The sequence below is a fragment of the Delphinapterus leucas genome, chromosome 1 (assembly GCF_059928025.1).
Source record: "Delphinapterus leucas isolate spDelLeu-1000000601 "Yukka" chromosome 1, BTC_Dleu_Yukka2, whole genome shotgun sequence".
In the NCBI taxonomy this organism is placed as follows: domain Eukaryota; kingdom Metazoa; phylum Chordata; class Mammalia; order Artiodactyla; family Monodontidae; genus Delphinapterus; species Delphinapterus leucas.
In genome coordinates, this window is record NC_143129.1 from 79,743,019 (window position 1) to 79,763,763 (window position 20,745).

The 20,745-nt window shown below is 42.3% G+C and overlaps 1 pseudogene; it reads right to left on the reverse strand.

Moving 5' to 3' along the window:
* Positions 1-13,632: 13,632 nt before the first annotated feature.
* Positions 13,633-18,217, reverse strand: LOC149750615 (N-alpha-acetyltransferase 50 pseudogene; annotated as a pseudogene).
* Between the last annotated feature and the right edge of the window lie 2,528 nt (positions 18,218-20,745).

A 20,745-nucleotide genomic window follows, 5' to 3' on the forward strand; every position in this document is an offset into this window, starting at 1 on the left:
CCAGGAGCTTGCATGGAAGCACGGAAGACAGATGCGTAGATGAATGATTGCAGTACGGGGTGATACACAAGGACACCCTCTAGAGGCTGCACTAGAGGCGCATAGAGTGGTGGGGTCTTCCTAGAGCTTGGATCCTTCAGAATATGTCAGAGGAACAAAAGGGTAGAGGAGGAATTCAAGACAGAGGGAAGGGCATGTGCGAAGGTGTGGGTGTAAGACAGCAGAGCAAGTGTAAGTCATCCTGGGTTTGGAAGGACGGCGCGATGGCGCATGTGCGGAGTGGAGGGTGAGGCACCGCTGGGTTGCATCACGGAGGGGGCTGAAAGCCATGTCGAGGAGAATTGACTTTTATCTTAATTTTGTTAGCGAAGTTATTTCTTCAAATATTGGCATCCAGAGGAAAAGCTGAGTTGCCTGGAGGTGGGAGCGGGCTTGCTGGAGAGAAAGCACAGTGGGAACAGTTCCAGGCAGGGGCTGGCAGTGGCCCCGGAAAATGTTAGAAGGTGGACCTTGCCATGATGACCGCGTTTGACTGGCTCCCTTGTCACGTGGAACAAACAAATAAATCGTTGAAAACCTTTGCCCTGACCAGTTGTCACAGAGTTCTTCCGTTTAATCTTTTTTAAGAAAATAATTTTATTTATTTACTTGGGCTGTGTTGGGTCTTCATTACTGTGCGCAGGCTTTCTCCAGTTGCAGCGAGCAGGGGCTACCCTTCATTGCTGTGCACGGGCTTCTCATTGCAGTGGCTTCTCTTGTTGCGGAGCATGGGCCCTAGAGTGTGTGGGCTTCAGTAGCTGTGGCTCGTGGGCTCTAGAGCGCAGGCTCAGTAGTTGTGGTGCACAGGCTTAGCTCCTCCACGGCAGGTGGGATCTTCCCAGACCAGGGCTTGAACCCATGTCCCCTGCACTAGCAGGTGGATTCTTAACCACTGTGCCATCAGGGAAGCCCTTATTTAATCTTTAAGTTAGCTTGTGATTTTGGCGTTGTTGTTACGACCATGGGGCAGCTGAGTAAATGAAGGCTCAGCAAGGCTGAGGAAGTTGCTTCAAACCACACAAGCGTGTGAGGGCTAGAGTGTTCATTTGAAGCCCTGCACCATCCAGGGCTCCCTGGCTGTCATCAGAGGCCAGGAGAAGTGAGAGCAGAGTCTGTTATGCCACGTTCTCCTATGGAGCATCACTTTATGTAGCTATGGAGGGCAGTTACGCCCAGGGACGACTAGTTCTCTGGTAAAATGGCCCCATGGGGCCCCATTTGGTATCCGAGGTGATGACCAGATATCCTACTAAGGAGGAAGGGTGTGGGGAGACCCAGAAATCCTGCATAGCCTCTAGGCGGTTCCCCTTCTCCCCAGGGCCGAGGCAGCAGGTGAGACCTCCAGAGTTTGCAGATGGAAGAGGGGCTTGTGGCTTTCATCACAAGGGAAAGGCTAGATCGGCATAACTCCATCACCCCTTCTGCAAAAACTTCTCCCAGGACATGCTGACTCTGCCAACAAAGCTCAGCAGGTCAGTTTGGCAAAACAGCCCCTCAGGTGCTGCCTTTCTTCTGCAAAGTTTCCGCAACAAGAAAAAGGGATTTCTTAACAGCTGTAATAATGAATGGGTGGAGGGTGCACTGGTGAACTGGGGTACAGCCTCACCACCCCCTGCAAGGTTTCCTGCGCATGTGGAAAGCTTGGGTCTCGGGAACTTGGCAGGCTACTCCACCTCTGAATTGAGGAAAGGGGGATGCCTTCCACACTTAATTTCTTTGGTTCTTCAGATACATTCATTTTCCTCATACAATGTGTCAGCCGTCTCGACAAGGGTTTTACAAGCAGGACCTGATTTTATGTCCACAATAACCCAGAAGAGTGGGTACTGATGCCTCCATCTAACAGATAAGAATGTGATGCACATTGCCATTAATATCCGTTTGATGCTGTATCCATTGCCATTCAGCGGACACAGACAGGTGCTGTTCTGGATGCTGGGGAGACAGCAGAGAACGTGGCCACAAGGACTTGATTACAGTGGCACCAGGCAGGCTGTTCCCAGGATGGAAAGAGATAGTGGACATGAATGTGTTTGATAGACCAAAAAGTGCCACAAGCCTCTAGGGGACATCCTGGCAGGAATAAAGGTTCAGCACACTGTGAAAACTGGATAACACTGTGGATCAGAAAGTTTAGGAGACCTGTCACTTGTGACTGCCCCACCACACCACTTCAGCTGGGCTCCTCGTAGTCTTGGCCTGCAAGATTCTAGGGGTCAGACATAGCACTGTACTTGTTGCCCAACTTTCACAAGCTATGAGGGGACACCCCCCCCCACCCCCGCCATTTTCCAGCTTCTTCCACCGTGTCTGCCTGGGGCCAGGAGGATGCTCAGCAGAAAAAGGCCAGGTGCTCGTCCTGGCGTGGGGCCGGGGACTGCTCCCGTCCACTCGGTCCTGAATCCCTGTTCCCTGGACTTGTGCTTGAAGGTCTGAGAAGCACAAGCACATGGAGGAAGCTGGAGAGGCTTCATGAATTAACTCTGAATTCACTAATTTGTGTTTGTGACCTGTCATCTCCTGGTCCTTCAAAGGCCTCAGTCAAGGATCATTTATTGTATTGTATTTTGTTCATTTGTTTCTTAATATACTGTTCTCCAACCCAGGGCAAGGGGTACCTGTGTTACAAGTTTTGTGAAATAGAAATTAGAATGAAGGAAGGAAGACACATCAAAGATGGGACTCAAAAGAAACAGTTTTTCTTTATCATTTTAAAGCAAGGAACAAAGTATACAACTTGTTATTACAAAAGCAATGCATGCTTACTCATCTATGGCCTACATTACATTGTCATTACTTTAGAGTATATAACTGCATATTGGTTATTTTAAAGCCTACTGCTTTTCACCTAACAATAATATGTCATTATTTTTCCACAGTGTGTTTTAATGACTAAAAAAATAAATATCCTATTGTATAGATAGATGTGAATTTATTTAATCAGTTTTCTACTGCTGATAATTTACATTTTTGCCTTTCCCCCTTTTTAAAATAAAATTGTTGCAATAAACATCCTTGCACATATAAGTGTGGAAACATTGCCAATTGTTTTCTTAAGGTGAATTCCTAGAAGCAGGATCCCTGGGTAACAGCACATCCATCACAGGTGAGGATGCAGGCTCAGGAGTCAGACCACTTAGGATTGAGTCTCAGCTCTGCCGCCTGCTAACTGAATGGCCTTAGAGGATCTCACAAGACACAGTTTCCTTCCTGGTGAATGTGGATAATAACAGTACCTCCTTTATTGAGTTACTAGGAGATGCATGTGGTGCAATACATGGTAAGCCCTTAGATCATGGCCTGGCCCACAGTGAGCACAGAACTCTTGGCTATTATTACTGTTATTAATCATTGCCAACTTGTCCTCCTGAAAGTGTCCCAAGTTTAACTCCCATGAGCATTGTATGAAAGTGTTCATTTCCACACACCTTTGTCAACACTGGGTGTTATCATTCCTCTTATTGTTTCATTGTTTGTCAGCCTGGTAGGGAAACTTGTTTCTTTAATTTTACTTCTTTGTTTACCCGTGTTGAGAATTTTTTTTGATGGCTTTATTGGCATTAATTTATTCATGAGTGAATTTCCTGTTCCTGATTTTATTCCTGTTTTGTGTGATTTGCTCATCTTTTTCTTATGGATTTAATATATTAAGGATATTAATCTTTTGCTGGTCATGTATGTTGTAAATGTATTTCTTCCCAGTTTTTCTTGTGTTATTTAATTTCATTTCTATTTGTGGACACAAAAGTTGTATTTTTCCTTATTGTCCTTGCCTCTACTTTCACGAAAAGCTCACCATGAAATATATTACTTATATTTTCCCAATTTTCAAATTTTTAATGATTTTTTACTTTTAACTTTTTTAAAAAAATATTTATTTATTTATTTCACTTTTGAATTCAAATGAAATTAATCTGGAATTTTAATAATTAACTATTCCACTTTTTGTTTAATTATTTATCAATTAATTATTATAGACTAAATTATGTATTCTTGACTGTCTTCTCTGTTCCATTAATCTGTATGTCTTTTCCTATGCTTGTATTTTAATTTTTTATAGCTTTATAAAATAGTTTAATATCTGTTGATACAAGCCTACTTTCACTAATTTTTGAGAAATATTTTCTTGGCTATTATCTGATTATTTCTATAAAAATACTCTGGAATATTTTTGTCATTTCTAAGAATATTAGTTTTGATTAGAATTGCATTAATTTTATAAATTTATTTGGGGAGAATTGATATTTTTACTGCTTTTGCATTTTCTTACCTAGAAACATAGAAGTTACTTCTGAATAAACAACATGTTTTAAAACAAACTTTTAATTTTAGAATAGTTTTAGAGTTACAGGAGGTGTAAGACAGGCTACATATATTGTACAACACGGGGAATATAGTCAGTATTTTGTAATAACTGTAAATGGAGTGCAACTTTTAAAAATTGTATAAAGAAGTGGGTAGGAGGAAGACGGTTGAAGAGTAAGACGCGGAGATCACCTTGCTCCCCACAGATACATCAGAAATACATCTACATGTGGAACTGCTCCTATAGAACACCCCCTGAACGCTGACAGAAGACCTCAGACCATCCAAAAGGCAAGAAACTCCCCACGTACCTGGGTAGGGCAAAAGAAAAAAGAAAAAACAGAGACAAAAGAATAGGGATGTGACCTGCCCCAGTGGGAGGGAGCTGTGAAGGAGGAAAGGTTTCCACACTAGGAAGCCCCTTCGCGGGCAGAGATTGCGGGGGGCGGAAGGGGGAAGATTCGGAGCCGCAGAGGACAGCACAGCAACAGGGATGCGGAGGGCAAAGCAGGGAGATTCCCGCACAGAGGATCGTTGCCAACCGGCACTCACCAGTCCGAGAGGCTTTGCTCACCTGCCAGTGCGGGCGGGGGCTGGGAGCTGAGGCTCTGGCTTCGGAGGTCTGATTCCAGGGAGAGGACTGGGGTTGGTGGCGTGAACACAGCCTGAAGGGGTTAGTGCACCACGGCTAGCCGGGAGGGAGTCCAGGAAAAGGTCTGGAACTGCCGAAGAGGCAAGAGACTTTTTCTTCCCTCTTTGTTTCCTGGTGCGGGAGGACAGGGGATTAAGAGCGCTGCTTAAATGAGCTCCAGAGACGCGCGTGAGCCGCGGCTAAAAGCACGGACCCCAGAGACGGGCATCAATAAGCCTGTGTGCGAGCACAGGTCACTATCCACACCTCCCCTCCCTGGAGCCTGTGCAGCCCGCCACTGCCAGGGTCCCATGATCGAGGGACAACTTCCCCGGGAGAACGCATGCACGGCGTGCCTCAGGCTGGTACAACATCACGCCGGCCTCTACCGGCTCACCCTGCATCCATAATCCTCCCTCTCCCCGGCCTCAGTGAGCCAGAGCCCCCGAATCACCTGATCCTTTAACCTCGTCCTGTCTGAGTGAAGAACAGACTCCCTCAGGCGACCTACACGCAGAGGCGGGGCCAAATACAAAGCTGAGCCCCGGGAGCTGTGCGAACAAAGAAGAGGAAGGGAAATTTCTCCCAGCAGCCTCAGGAGCAGCGGATTAAATCTCCACTATCAACTTGATGTACCCTGCATCTGTGGAATACCTGAATAGACAACGAATCATCCCAAATTAAGAAGGTGGACTTTGGGAGCAAGATATATAATTTTATCCCCTTTTCCTCTTTTTGTGAGTGTGTATGTGGATGCTTCTGTGTGAGATTTTGTCTGTATAGCTTTGCTTTCACCATTTATCCTAGGGTTATGTCCGTCCGTTTTTTTTTTTACTTAAAAAATATTTTTTCCTAAATAATTATTTTTCATTTAAATAACTTTTTACTTTATTTTTTCCTCTTTCTTTCTACTTTTTCTCCCTTTTATTCTGAGCCGTGTGGATGAAAGGCCCTTGGTGCTCCAGCCAGGAGTCAGTGCTGTGCCTCTGAGGTGGGAGAGTCAACTTCAGGACACTGGTCCACAAGAGACCTCTCAGCTCCATGTAATATCAAACAGCGAAAATCTCCCAGAGATCTCCATCTCAACACCAACAACCAGCTTCACTCAACGACCAGCAAGCTACAGTGCTGCACACCCTATGACAAACAACTAGCAAGACAGGAACACAACCTCACCCATTAGCAGAGAGGCTGCCTAAAATCATAATAAGGCCACAGACACCCCAAAACACACCACGAGATGTGGACCTGCCCACGAGAAAGACAAGATCCAGCCTCATCCACTAGAACACAGGCACTAGTCCCCCCCACCAGGAAGCCTATACAACACACTGAACCAACTTTAGCCACTGGGGACAGACACCAAAAATAATGGGAACTACAAACCTGCAGCCTGCAAAAAGGAGAGCGCAAACACAGTAAGATAAGCAAAATGAGAAAACAGAAAAAAACACAACAGGTGAAGGAGCAAGGTAAAAACGCACCAGACCTAACAAATGAAGAGGAAATAGGCAGTCTACCTGAAAAAAAATTCAGAATAATGAGAGTAAAGATGATCCAAAATACTGGAAATAGAGTAGAGAAGATGCAAGAAACATTTAACAAGGACCTAGAAGAACTAAAGAGGAAACAAGCAATGATGAACAACACAATAAATGAAATTAAAAATACTCTAGAAGGGATCAATAGCAGAATAACTGAGGCAGAAGAATGGATAAGTGACCTGGAAGATAAAATAGTGGAAATAACTACTGCAGAGCAGAAAAAAGAAAAAAGAATGACAAGAAATAAGCACAGTCACAGAGACATCTGGGACAACATTAAACACACCAACATTCGAATTATAGGGGTCCCAGAAGAAGAAGAGAAAAAGAAAGGGACAGAGAAAATATTTGAAGAGATGATAGTTGAAAACTTCTATAATATGGGAAAGGAAATAATTAATCAAGTCCAGGAAGCACAGAGAGTCCCAGACAGGATAAATCCAAGGAGAAACACACCAAGACACATATTAATAAAACTATCAAAAATTAAATACAAAGAAAACATATTAAAAGCAGCAAGGGAAAAACAACAAATAACAAACAATGGAATCCCCATAAGGTTAAAGCTGATCTTTCAGCAGAAACTCTGCAAGCCAGAAGGGAGTGGTAGGACATATTTAAAGTGATGAAGGAGAAAAACCTACAACCAAGATTACTCTACCCAGCAAGGATCTCATTCAGATTTGATGGAGATATTAAAACCTTTACAGAGAAGCAAAAGCTGAGAGAGTTCAGAACCACAAAACCAGCTTTACAACAATGCTAAAGGAATTTCTCTAGGCAAGAAACACAAGAGAAGGAAAAGACCTATAATAACAAACCCAAAACAATTACGAAGATAGGAATAGGAACATACATATCAATAATTACCTTAAATGTAAGTAGCTTAAATTCTCCCACCAAAAGACACAGATTAGCTGAATGGATACAGAAACAAAACCCATATATATGCTGTCTACAAGAGACCCACTTCAGACCTAGGGACACACACAGACTGAAAGTGAGGGGATGGAAAAAGATATTCCATGCAAATGGAAATCAAAAGAAAGCTGGAGTAGCAATTCTCATATCAGACAAAATAGACTTTAAAATAAAGACTATTGCAAGAGACAAAGAAGGACACTACATAATGATCAAGGGATCGATCCAAGAAGAAGATATAATAATTGTAAATATTTGTGCACCCAACATAGGAGCACCTCAATACATAAGGAAAATACTAACAGCCATAAAAGGGGAAATCGACAGTAACACATTCATAGTAGGGGACTTTAACACCCAACTTTCACCAATGGACATATCTTCCGAAATGAAAATAAATAAGGAAACACAAGCTTTAAATGATACATTCAACAAGATGGACTTAATTGATATTTATAGGACATTCCATCCCAAAACAACAGAATACACATTTTCCTCAAGTGCTCATGGAACACTCTCCAGGATAGATCACATCTTGGGTCACAAATCAAGCCTTGGTAAATTTAAGAAAATTAAAGTCGTATCAAGTATCTTTTCCGACCACAACGCTATGAGACTAGATATCAATTACAGGAAAAGATCTGTAAAAAATACAAACACATGAAGGCTAAACAATACACTACTTACTAACGAAGTGATCACTGAAGAAATCAAAGAGGAAATTTAAAAATACCTAGAAAAAAGTGACAATGGAGACACGACGACCCAAAACCTATGAGATGCAGCAAAAGCAGTTCTAAGAGGGAAGTTTATAGGAATACAATCCTATCTTAAGAAACAGGAAACATCTCAAATAAACAACCTAACCTTGCACCTAAAGCAATTAGCGAAAGAAGAACAAAAAAATCCCAAAGTTAGCAGAAGGAAAGAAATCATAAAAATCAGATCAGAACTAAATGAAAAAGAAATGAAGGAAACGATAGCAAAGATCAATAAAACTAAACGCTGGTTCTTTGAGAAGGTAAACAAAATTCCATGCAAATGGAAATCAAAGGAAAGCTGGAGTAGCAATTCTCATATCAGAATCTCATATAAAAATATTAGCCACACTCATCAAGAAATAAAGGGAGAAGACTCAAATCAATAGAATTAGAAATGAAAAAGGAGAAGTAACAACTGACACTGCAGATATACAAAGGATCATGAGAGATTCCTACAAGCGACTCTATGCCAATAAAATGGACAAACTGGAAGAAATGGGCAAATTCTTAGAAATGCACAACCTGCTGAAACTGAAACAGGAAGAAATAGAAAATATGAAGAGACCAATTACAAGCACTGAAATAGAAACTGTGATTAAAAATCTTCCAACAAACAAAAGCCCAGGACCAGATGGCTTCACTGGTGAATTCAATCAAACATTTAGAGAAGAGCTAACACCTATCCTTCTCAAACTCTTCCAAAATATAGCAGAGGGAGGAGCACTCCCAAACTCATTCTATGAAGCCACCATCACTCTGATACCAAAACCAGACAAGGGTGTCACAAAGAAATAAAACTATAGGCCAACATCACTGATGAACATAGATGCAAAAATCCTCAACAAAATACTAGCAAACAGAATCGAAGAGCACATTAAAGGGATCATACACCATGATGAAGTGGGGTTTATTCCAGGAATGCAAGGATTCTTCAATATTCACAAATCAATCAACGTGATACACCATATTAACAAATTGAATGAGAAAAACCATATGGTCATCTCAATAGCTGCAGATAAAGCTTTCGACAAAATTCAACACACATTTATGATAAAAACCCGACAGAAAGTAGGCATGGAGGGAACTTCCATCAACATACTAAAGGCCATATATGACAAACCCACAGCCAACATCGTCCTCAATGGTGAAAAACTGAAACTATTTCCACTAAGATCAGGAACAAGACAAGGTTGCCCACTCCCACCACTCTTATTCAACATAGCTTTGGAAGTTTTAGCCACAGCAATCAGAGAAGAAAAAGAAATAAAAGGAATCTAAATCAGAAGAGAAGAAGTAAAGCTGTCACTGTTTGCAGATGACATGATACTATACATAGAGAATCCTAAAGATGCTACCAGAAAACTACTAGAGCTAATCAATGAATTTAGTAAAGTAGCAGGATACAAAATTAATGCACAGAAATCTCTGGCAATCCTTTACACTAATGAAAAATCTGAAAGTGAAATTAAGAAAACACTCCCTTTTACCATTGCAATAAAAAGAATAAAATATCTAGGAATAAACCTACCTAAGGAGACAAAGGCCTGTATGGAGAAAACTATGACACTGTTGAAAGAAATTAAAGATGCTACAAATAGATGGAGAGATATACCATGTTCTTTGATGGGAAGAATCAACATTGTGAAAATGACTCTACTACCCAAAGCAATCTACAGGTTCAATGCAATCCCTATCAAACTATCACTGGCATTTTTCACAGAAGTAGAACAAAACATTTCACAATTTGTGTGGAAACACAAAAGACCCCGAAGAGCCAAAGCAATCTTGAGAATGAAAAATGGAGTTGGAGGAATCAGGCTCCCTGACTTCTGACTATACTACAGAGCTACAGTAATCAAGACAGTATGGTAATGGCAGAAAAACAGAAATATAGATCAATGGAACAGGATAGAAAGCCTAGAGATAAACCCACACACATATGGTCACCTTATCTTTTATAAAAGAGGCAAGAATATACAGTGGAGTAAAGACTGCCTCTTCCATAAGTGGTGCCGGGAAAACTTGACAGGTACATGTAAAAGTATGAGCTTAGTAAACTCCCTAACACCATACACAAAAATAAGCTCAAAATGGATTAAAGACCTAAATGTAAGGCCAGAAACTTTCAAACTCTTAGAGGAAACCATAGGCAGAACACTCTGACCTAAATCACAGCAAGATCCTTTTTGACTCACCTCCTAGAGAAATTGAAATAAAAACAAAAATAAACAAATGGGACCTAATGAAACTTCAAAGCTTTTGCACAGCAAAGGAAACCATAATCAAGACCAAAAGACAACCCTCAGAATGGGAGAAAATATTTGCAAATGAAGCAACTGACAAAGGATTAATCTCCAAAATTTACAAGCAGCTCATGCAGCTCAATTACAAAAACACAAAAAACCCAATCCAAAAATGGGCAGAAGACCTAAATAGACATTTCTCCGAAGAAGATATACAGATTGCCAAGAAACACATGAAAGGATGCTCAACATCATTAATCATTAGAGAAATGCAAATCAAAACTACAATGAGATATCATCTCACACCGGTCAGAATGGCCATCATCAAAAAATCTACAAACAATAAATTCTTGGGAGGGTTTGGAGAAAAGGGAACCCTCTTACACTGTTGGTGGGAATGTAAATTGATACAGCCACTATGGACAACAGTATGGAGGTTCCTTAAAAAAGGACAAATAGAACTACCATACGACCCAGCAATCCCACTGCTGGGCATATACCCTGAGAAAACCATAATTCAAAGAGTCATGTACCAAAATGTTCATTGCAGCTCTATTTACAATAGCCAGGACATTGAAGCAACCTAAGTGTCCATCAACAGATGAATGGATAAAGAAGATTGGCACATATATACAGTGGAATATTACTCAGCCATAAAAAGAAACGAAATTGAGTTATTTGTAGTGAGGTGGATGGACGTAGAGTCTGTCATACAGAGTCAAGTAAGTGAGAAAGAAAAACAAATACCATATGGTAAGAGATATATATGGAATCTAAGGAAAAAAAATGGTCATGAAGAACCTAGGGGTAAGACGGGAATAAAGACACAGACCTACTAAAGCATGGACTTGAGGATATGGGGAGGTGGAATGGTAAGCTGTGACAAAGTGAGAGAGTGGCATGGACATATATACACTACCAAACATAAAATAGATAGCTAGTGGGAAGCAGCCGCATAGCAGAGGGAGGTCAGCTCAGTGGTTTTTGACTACCTAGAGGGGTGGGATAGGGAGGGTTGGAGGGAGGGAGACACAAGAGGGAAGAGATATGGGAACATATGTATATGTATAACTGAATCACTTTGTTATAAAGCAGAAACTAACACACCATTGTAAAGCAATTATACTCCAATAAAGATGTTAAAAAATTTATTTATTTGTCTGCGTCGGATCCTAGTTGAGGCACGCCGGATCTTCGTTGCAGCATGTGCGGTCTCTAGTTGTGTCTTGTGGGCTCGGGCTTAGTTGCCCTGGGACATGTGGGATCTTAGTTCGCCGAGCAGGAATTGAACCTGGCTCTTCTGCATTTTAAGGAGGATTATTAACCACTGGACCAACAGGGAAGTCCTGCCAAGCATTCTTTATACCAGGGATGTACCACTAATCTATAGTGTGGAGCTGGAGATTGGACCCATCTCTCTTGGGACCTTGTGCTCTTGGGACCTGGGTGCTCTGGCTGGATTCCCCCACTGTTTCATATATGTATGGCTGATTTCCCACTCCAGGGTCCCTCCTGACTCCTGCTAAGAGCCGCAGGATGTCCAGGGTAGAAGGGACCTGAAAGGGCATCTGGTACAATCCCTTCCTTTCACAGATAAGGGGGCTGAACAGGCTTTATATCCCTAACTCTTGTACCAACCTACCCCAGAGCTGGAACCCAGAGGGCAGGCAGAAGAGATGGACGATTTGATTTTAGATGAAGCTGAAATAGAGTGATCCCTTTATACTATTTGAGACTGTGGGTGGAATAGTCAATGAGACCCACCAACTTTGGGCTTTAGCAACATGTGGGGCTGTGGGCACCAAGGTGGCTTTGTCACCTGGAGATTCTAGTAGGAGCAATGGTAATTATCAGCTGGTCCTCCTTCTTGCTGCCTCACATCTGGCCCCTCCTCAGAGCCTGTCAAACACACCTTGCACAACTGTCCTCTTCTTTCAAATTCACTTGGGGAAACTCATTCTGTGAGTCAGCTCCACTGAGCGGCGTCACCACTCAAGAGGGTGTGGTCTCAGGAGTGTCACCTGGGGTCTGGAAAGCTGAGGGCCAGGGTAGAGAGCAGAAGTGTGGTGGCCCTGATGAATGCTTTGCCATGGGTGTGTGAACACAGGCAGCTCACATTCCGGGAAGCTTGGCACCATCCCTGGTTCCTGACCACTGCTCCACCTCTGACACAAAAATTCTTACACTTAAAATTGGGTCAGATTTAAAATGTGGGTGATGGTGTTAATGATAGATATATTAAACTGCAGTGATATAAGGACTGGGAGTGTCAGAATCAATGTTGCAACCCCAGTCTGGGCTAAACCTCAGTAGAGTATTGAATATATGGATGGAAAAACATTTACCATAGTTTGAACAGGGCTTTTTAAATGTGATAAAGAAGTTATTCAGGGTTTTTTTGTTTTGTTTTTTATACCATATCTTCTTAAAGACCAAAGTTTTGAAAGGGTGAAGATGAAGGTGCGTGAGATGGGTCTTCTCAAACTTTGTAGGAACATTAGCATGTGGGTGTCTTCTGAGGCCAGGGTCTTTTCCTTGCCCCTCAAACTGGGGGTGGCCTGAAGGCCAGGACCATGTCTCTCCAATCCCTCTGGAGGGTCCAGAGGGTAGGGCTGGGGTCTCCCTGAGGTTTGCTGTGTCCTGTCTTCAAACTGCAGGTCTCTGACAGTCAGGGCTCAGTCATCAGAGGGGATATTTCTCCAACACTAGATGAAATCTATGGCCACTCAGGCCTCAGGCGAAGGACCCTGTTATGGACACAAGTGGCAGAGGTACGTTATCAGATGGCAGAACTGTCACTTTTCTTCTGCCTCTGCGGCCAACAGGGCCTGTGCTTCAGGCAGAAGGCAACGGCTGGGGACAGACATGGTCCCAGCACCCAGAGTCGTCTGCACTGGCTCAGGGAGTGGGGAGTCTCTCCGTGTGTGTGTGTCTGTATGTGTGTGTATTTTGTATGCATGTACGTGTGTGCACATTTATGTTGTGTGGTGTGGAGGGTGTGTGTGTGTGTGGGTGCAGGGTGTAAACCGCCTGTGTTTGTGAGGCTCTAAAGGGTAAAGAGGGGGAGGTACTCCCTCTTTCAGGAGAACACAGTGGAGGCAGAGAGGCGGGTTTGGGCTAGTTGGACTCTATGGTGCAGCCCCATGTGGTATCTGACCATGGCCTGAAGCATGGATGCCATTTGGACCTGCTTCAGCCTCTGTGGTGTTAAAGGCCCAGGCGGGGCTGCCTCTGTAACTGGGGTGCAGCGTTCATGCGAGTGCCAAGTCCACCCCTGGAAGCCCTATAAATGGAAACCTAGGCTTAAGTGTTGGTTTGTTCCTCGTTTGGGGAAGAAGCTGCCCAGCCCTGCTTCTGCCCACTAGCCTGCCCACACCTGACACCTGCAGCCAGACATCCTTCATTGAGGCCTCTGAGGTCCCAGGGGAGCTCTGGTCTGGGGTTTTCTCTGAATTGCAAATCAATCCAGTCGAATCCAGAGGCCCTATATTTAGTACCACTGTGTGGGGTTCCATGTTGACCTTTGGGATTCAGGGGAGAAAATAACAGGCCCTGCTCTCTGGAGGCACATAGTCCGATAGGGGAGACAACCATACCAAGAAATACATTGCATCCAATGGGGTTACCTCCAAGGGATAGCATGTGTGTGAACAGGTGAACTGGGGACACAAAGTGGGTGAGCAGAGCTCAGGCTGTCAGGAGAAGCAGCCCTGTCAGGACAGCCCCACAGAGGATGTGACACTTGGGCTAAGACATGAAGGCATTTGCCTGGAAGACAAGCAGTGAAAAGACCAACCCAGCAAAGGGAAGAACATATGCACAGTCTAGTTTGGAACAGTTAGGGCTGTCAGTCACTGCTTATTGGATGAGTCTTTTTGTTTTTGTTTTTGTTTTGTTTTATCAGAACATCATGTAAGTTTATTTCAGATGTAACGGCAACGTTAAAATCAACAAGTTTAAATCTTAACTGCACCAAGTAAACTCAGCTATTTAAGTATTTTTAAAGTTATTCCCTCCAAAAAACTGAGGGAGCTTTTCTTTTCCACTCCATATGTCATGGTTTCCCAATAGTTCTATTTTTGGAGGACTTTCAGTTGATGAGTAAACTGCTTTGGGGATATTTCTGAACTTCTTTCTCCAAATGAAAACTAATCTGGACAAATTATATATTGCATAGATTTCTCTGCAGATTCTTTTCTTTAGAACCTAAATGCAATTACCATACAATATAATTTTTACCTATTTGCCCCACAGAAAAAAACTATCTGTCCTGAAAAATATGATGGATATATCCTGTGATCTTCCAGTTAATAGAATTGTTTTACCTCAACAATAATTTTTATGAAAATAACCAACTGAACGTGGGACATTATTTCAGTCTTTACTGACTCATAGGCACATGATCTATTGCCCAGCTTCTACCTCTTCTACATCCTCCTCCTCCATAAGTGGATGGAATTATTTCATGTAAGTTTGATGTAGGACAATTCACCCTTTACAAACACTTACAATTTAGGTTAAAGTCAGTGACTAGTGTGGAAAAAGAAACACTAAAATGATAGGGAGCCTACACACTCAATTCAAAATTTAATATTTTTTCCTCCATAAATAATATGTACTTAATTGTCATGAGGCAGCTATTCGGTTTTCATTAACCACATTCAGGGATACATTCATAGGACTGATTAGATAGTCCAGGTGAAATGGTTATAGAAATACAGGCAGTGCCATCTCACAAAACTCATTTATATATCAAAATCTATTTTGATATATGAAGTTTACAAAAAGGCTGAATTTTCAAACTAATTATGCTTTTGCAACTCAAGAACTCTTCTCTTGGCAAGAGCAAGCTGAAGCTTATCCATGAAGGTAAATGTGCTTAATGCTAAACTTTTCTTCTAAGCTTAGATTTGGACTGCTTAAGAAACTGATGCCCAAGAAACCAGCATGGTCTTTCCACATTTTTACTACCTTAAGATTATAACCCTATAAACTCATTTATCAACTATCTTCCTTTTCTATATTATTCTTGGCACTCAACTAAGACTGTTGAAGTCTATTGTACCTTGTATTTTTACATTCTCAAATAAGAATTTAAGATTATAAAATGTGCATAAACATTTTATAAAATAATTTTATCATTCAAAATATTTGAAGAGATGGAACTTTTATGCCAGAATTTACATAAGAGGATAAATATTATGAATCAACCTTCCTTTTAAAGTCAAATGACAGAAAATTCAAGCCCTGTGCATTGTTTTAAAGTCTAATGAAAACATTTCTTGGGCAATGGTATTGGCAGTGTAGAATATTTTAAATATTGGAGATGGGATTATGGAGGAAAACATGAAAATTTCAGATGTCTTCTATCTTACAAAAAGTTATCAACCTGTCAAAGCCACTCCATATGTGCCAGGAAACGATCTGGAATAAACCAGTCCTGTCAGTAGAGGAGGTCACAGTGACATTTATGTTATTAACACTTCTAGACTTCCACTTTTTCCAAGAATAGAAGCAATATGTTTAATAATTCCCCCATCCCCAAATCCTTAAACTAAATATCACAGGCACAGAATGTAAGCAAATCTGGGATGTTCTCCAACAGATAAGCCATAGCACAGCTATGTCATTCTCAAAAATACTGTCTAGATATTCTTTCCTCTAAAATCAAATGCTCAGTGGCCACACTGCTAACAGTCTGCATTAGCTGACATTAAATGCATTTGTTGTGCCACAAGTCCATCTAAGCTTCCTTTTAGGTATTTTTTAATATGTCCAAGAGACAACACCTGCTTCAGGTTTATTTAGGGGCGTTGACCTATAAGGACATCAACTCCATTTTTAAGGTTTGACTAACTATTGTGGGTTTACCAAAAAAGGACAGGAGAAAAAAAAGCAGATCACAACAAACCTCTTTAGGTCAGTTAAAGGCCATATCTCTAGTTGGGATATTAAAAAAATTTAATCTCACCAGCCCACACTCTAAAAGTTAACGCCACTTCTAACAATCAACAGCAGGAAAAATAAACCTGCTAACAACCAGCCCACTCATTAGAGAAAAGCAGTTTAACTCAAATACTGAGAGCAAAGTATAATACTACCTACTCAGACAGTCCCACCCACCGTCAGCCACCAGCGAGGAAGGAAGAAATAACTGCTTAACAGAACAAAATAAGCTTAGTATTTCTTACAAGGATAACAATGGTCCAACTCCTGAGGTAATACTCAGAAGGACAAAAGGTGGAGTGAAGGCAATGTACAGGGATTAGTATCCCACAAAATCTTGAAAACCCCAAAGTACCACAAACACACTAAACTTGTCTATGAGTTAGAGAACAAGATATTGCTGCTGCTGCTTCTTGTCCTTTGAAATATACAATATTTTGTAGACTCTGCCCTTCAATGTGAAAGCAGGGCATTAAAAAAAAATTGAAATTGACACTCAAGATTTTTGGGACCATATATCTTAACTGTGAAACTAAACAGATCTATACCTTCTCCTTCCTACAATCAAACCACCTCACAAAAATAAGAAAACTAAAACTATCCAAACATGATTAATAAGTCCTTAAAAGTTTAAAACTTTTAGAGGAAAGGGAAGGAAGTTTTGAAAGGAGGAAACACAAGAACAAGGAAGGGGGAAAGCTTTAAAAGAAAGGAGGGGGGTGGGAAATCAATGGGCCTCTCTTTTATTTGGCGACAAGCAAGTGCAAGAAAGTTCATCTGTAATTTGTTCAGTTGTCTGTCTTTTGCACATCTGTGTTCTGGCCAGAAGGGACTTTGAGGTTTTTCTGCAGCACGTGAGCATCAGCGGGCTCTATCCTCTTACAGTAGTTCTTCTTTGTCTCAATAATCTCAAAGCCAAACTTTCTGTAGAAGTCAATTGCAGACTCATTGCTGATCTGGACATGTAGATACATGTTGTCAAAAGTGACATCTTTTTCACAGATGTTTAAGGCATGATTTAACATTTTAGTTCCTATTCCTAGCCTTCAGTGTGGTGCCAGACATCCTAGTGTCACGATGTAAAGTCCCTTCTGATTCTGTTAATGATCCACCCTACAGCATACTGCACCTACTGCAATACCATTGAAATAGGCAAGTTTTGCTAGCTCGCCAACTTCCAGCGCATTCTTATAGAACTTGTCATTGGAGCTGACTGGAAAGATGACCTTGTTTAATCTCTTCAACTGTTTAATAACATGTGGTGTCACGTCTCTCAGCTCGATCCGGCTCCCTTTCATCTTCCCCGCCTGCTGAGGCCGTTGTTACCACCGATAGCAACGCCGTTGTCGTCGCCGCCCTGAGCTCTCCGCGCCCTCGCAGCTCCACCCCGCAAGCCGGCTTCCTCGCTTAGGGCAAGGAGCTGAGCGGGTGACGGAGGCCGCGAGAGCCTAGCGCGGCCCTGCGTCTCCAGAGGGGGCGGGGGTGCTTCCCGCCGCCGCGCTGCTGCCGCTGCTTCTCCACACGTGCACACGGGGCACTCGCCTCCAGCCCGCCGCCGCAGCAGTCGCCAGCCAGACCCGCCGCCACGCTGTGCTGGATGAGTCTTTCATCCGTTCTTTCTCCTCAACTCCTACACTCCCTGCCCCTACCCCCAGCCCAAGACTTTGGACCTCAACTTGCGCTTAAGAAAATAGAAGCCTTCAGCTGAGAGCTTCCTTGTCTCCCCTCCACCAAAGCAACCGGCCTGCCTGCCTTTGCGCCTGTCTTCCTCATCCTCCCTCCGGTCAAAGCTGAGCAGGTGCCCCTCCTCCTCCTAAAGAACTGTCCCTCCACGCGGGTCCTTCCATTCACACACGCTTATTAATACACGCTGTGGACCAGCCACTGCTCTGATGGTAGGGATAGAATCGTGAAGAAGATGGAGAAATTCATGCACTCTTGGAGCTCATATTCTAGTGGGAAAAGTCAGATAATAAACATGCAAAAAATGATATTATTTCAGACAAGAGCTAAGAAGAAAATGAACTCAACACATAGAAAAGAGCATGGTGATGGTGATGCTGAGGGTGCATGTGTGTATGTGCTTGGGAGGCCATGAATGACCTTTCTGAAGAATTAGCATGTGAGCTGAGACTTAAGACAGTGCGGCTGCCAGGCCTGTTTTTTAAGTACTCCAGTCCTCAGTTTCTCCTTCCTTTTCTATCTTCAATCTTCCCCTCTCCACCGGATCATTTCTTAGTGTCCTTTATCCTAAAAAAGAAACATCAAAAGTTTCCTTGGCTCCTTGTTTCCCTCCAGCTATCACCCCATTTCTCTGTTCATGTTCACAGCCAAACATCTTGAAAAACAGTCCACTAAGACCATCCCTGACTCCGAACCACCCTTTGTTCCTCAGTCCCCTCCCCTATTCTATACTGGCTTCTGTGCCATCACCCAGACTACTCTTGTCAAGGCACCAGCGACCTCTGTGTTCCCTGACCTATTAGTGTTGTTTGACCCAACTGATTCTCCTTGCTTTCTTGGGCTCCTCTCTCCTCCAATCTCTCCAGACCTCGCCTTCCTTCCCTGGATGCTCCTGATCAGCTGGCTGACCAGCTCCTCTCCTCCACTGCCAGCCTTGAGACCCTGCAGTGTCCCCTGCTCTGTGGGGCTGCTTCTCTTCTCCTTGGGTGATCGCAGCTATTCCCACAACTTTATTCCCACATTACCTTCTATGTGATGATGACTCTCAAATGTGTATTTCTGGCCGAAATATCTCTGAGCTCCAGAGTTAAATATCCAATTATCTATTAGTTTTGATCTCTCTGTAAGGCTCCACCATCCACCAAGCCTGAAACATGGGAGTGTTTCTTTATTTTTTTTCTCTCCTTTACTCCATACATAGAATCCACCTGTTAAAATTTCCTACCAAGCATTTCTCAGATGCATCCTCTTCTGTCTCCACGGCTGCCATCTATCATCTTTACCCGTAATAACAGTAACAGGGCCTTTCATGCTTTGCTCTGTCATCCATCCTTTATCAGCAGATAGTGTCATCTTTTTTTTTTTTAAACATCTTTATTGGAGTATAATCGTTTACTTGGTTGTGTTAGTTGCTGCTGTATAACAAAATGAATCAGCTATACTTATACACATATACCCATATATCCTCCCTCTTGTGTCTCCTTCCCACCCTTCCTATCCCACCCCTCTAGGCGGTCACAAAGCACGGAGCTGATCTCCCTGTGCTAGGCGGCTGCTTCTCACTAGCTAGCTATTTTACGTTTGGTAGTATATGTAAGTCCATGCCACTCTCTCACTTTGTCACAGCTTACCCTTCCCACTCCCCGTGTCCTCAAGTCCATTCTCTACATCTGCGTCTTTATTCCTGTCCTGCTTCTAGGTTGTTCAGAACCATTTAAAAAAAATTAGATTCCATATATATGTGTTAGCATATGGTATTTGTTTTTCTCCTTCTGACTTCACTCTGTATGACAGACTCTAGGTCCATACACCTCACTACAAATAACTCAATTTCATTTCTTTCTATGGCTGAGTAATATTCCATTGTATATATGTGCCACATCTTCTTTATCCATTCATCTGTTGATGGACATTTAGGATGCTTCCATCTCCTGGCTATTGTAAATAGAGCTGCTGTGAACATTGTGGTACATGTCTCTTTTTGAATTATGGTTTTCTCAAGGTATATGCCCAATAGTGCGATTGCTGGGTCATATGGTAGTTCATTTGTAGTTTTTTAAGGAACCTCAGTAACGTTCTCCACAGTGGCTGTATCAATTTACATTCCCACCAACAGTGCAAGAGGGTTCCCTTTTCTCCACACCCTCTCCAGCATTTATTGTCTGTAGATTTTTAAATGATGGCCATTCTGACTGATGTGAGGTGATACCTCATTGTAGTTTTGATTTGCATTTCTGTAATGATTAGTGATGTTAAGCACCCTTTCATGTGTTTGCTGGCAATCTGTATATCTTCTTTGGAGAAATGTCTATTTAGGTCTTCTGCCCATATTTGGATTGGGTTGTTTGTTTTTTTTGATATTGAGCTGCATGAGCTGCTTGTGTATTTTGGAGATTAATCCTATGTCCGTCACTTCTTTTGCAAATATTTTCTCCCAATCTGAAGGTTGTCTTTTCACCTTGCTCATGGTTTCCTTTGCTGTGCAAAAGCTTTGAAGTTTCATTAGGTCCCATTTGTTTATTTTTGTTTTTATTTCCATTTCTCTAGGAGGTGGGTCAAAAAGGATCTTGCTGTGATTTATGTCATAGAGTGTTCTGCCTATGTTTTCCACAAAGAGTTTTATAGTGTCTGGCCTTACATTTAGGTCTTAATTCATTTTGAACTTATACATT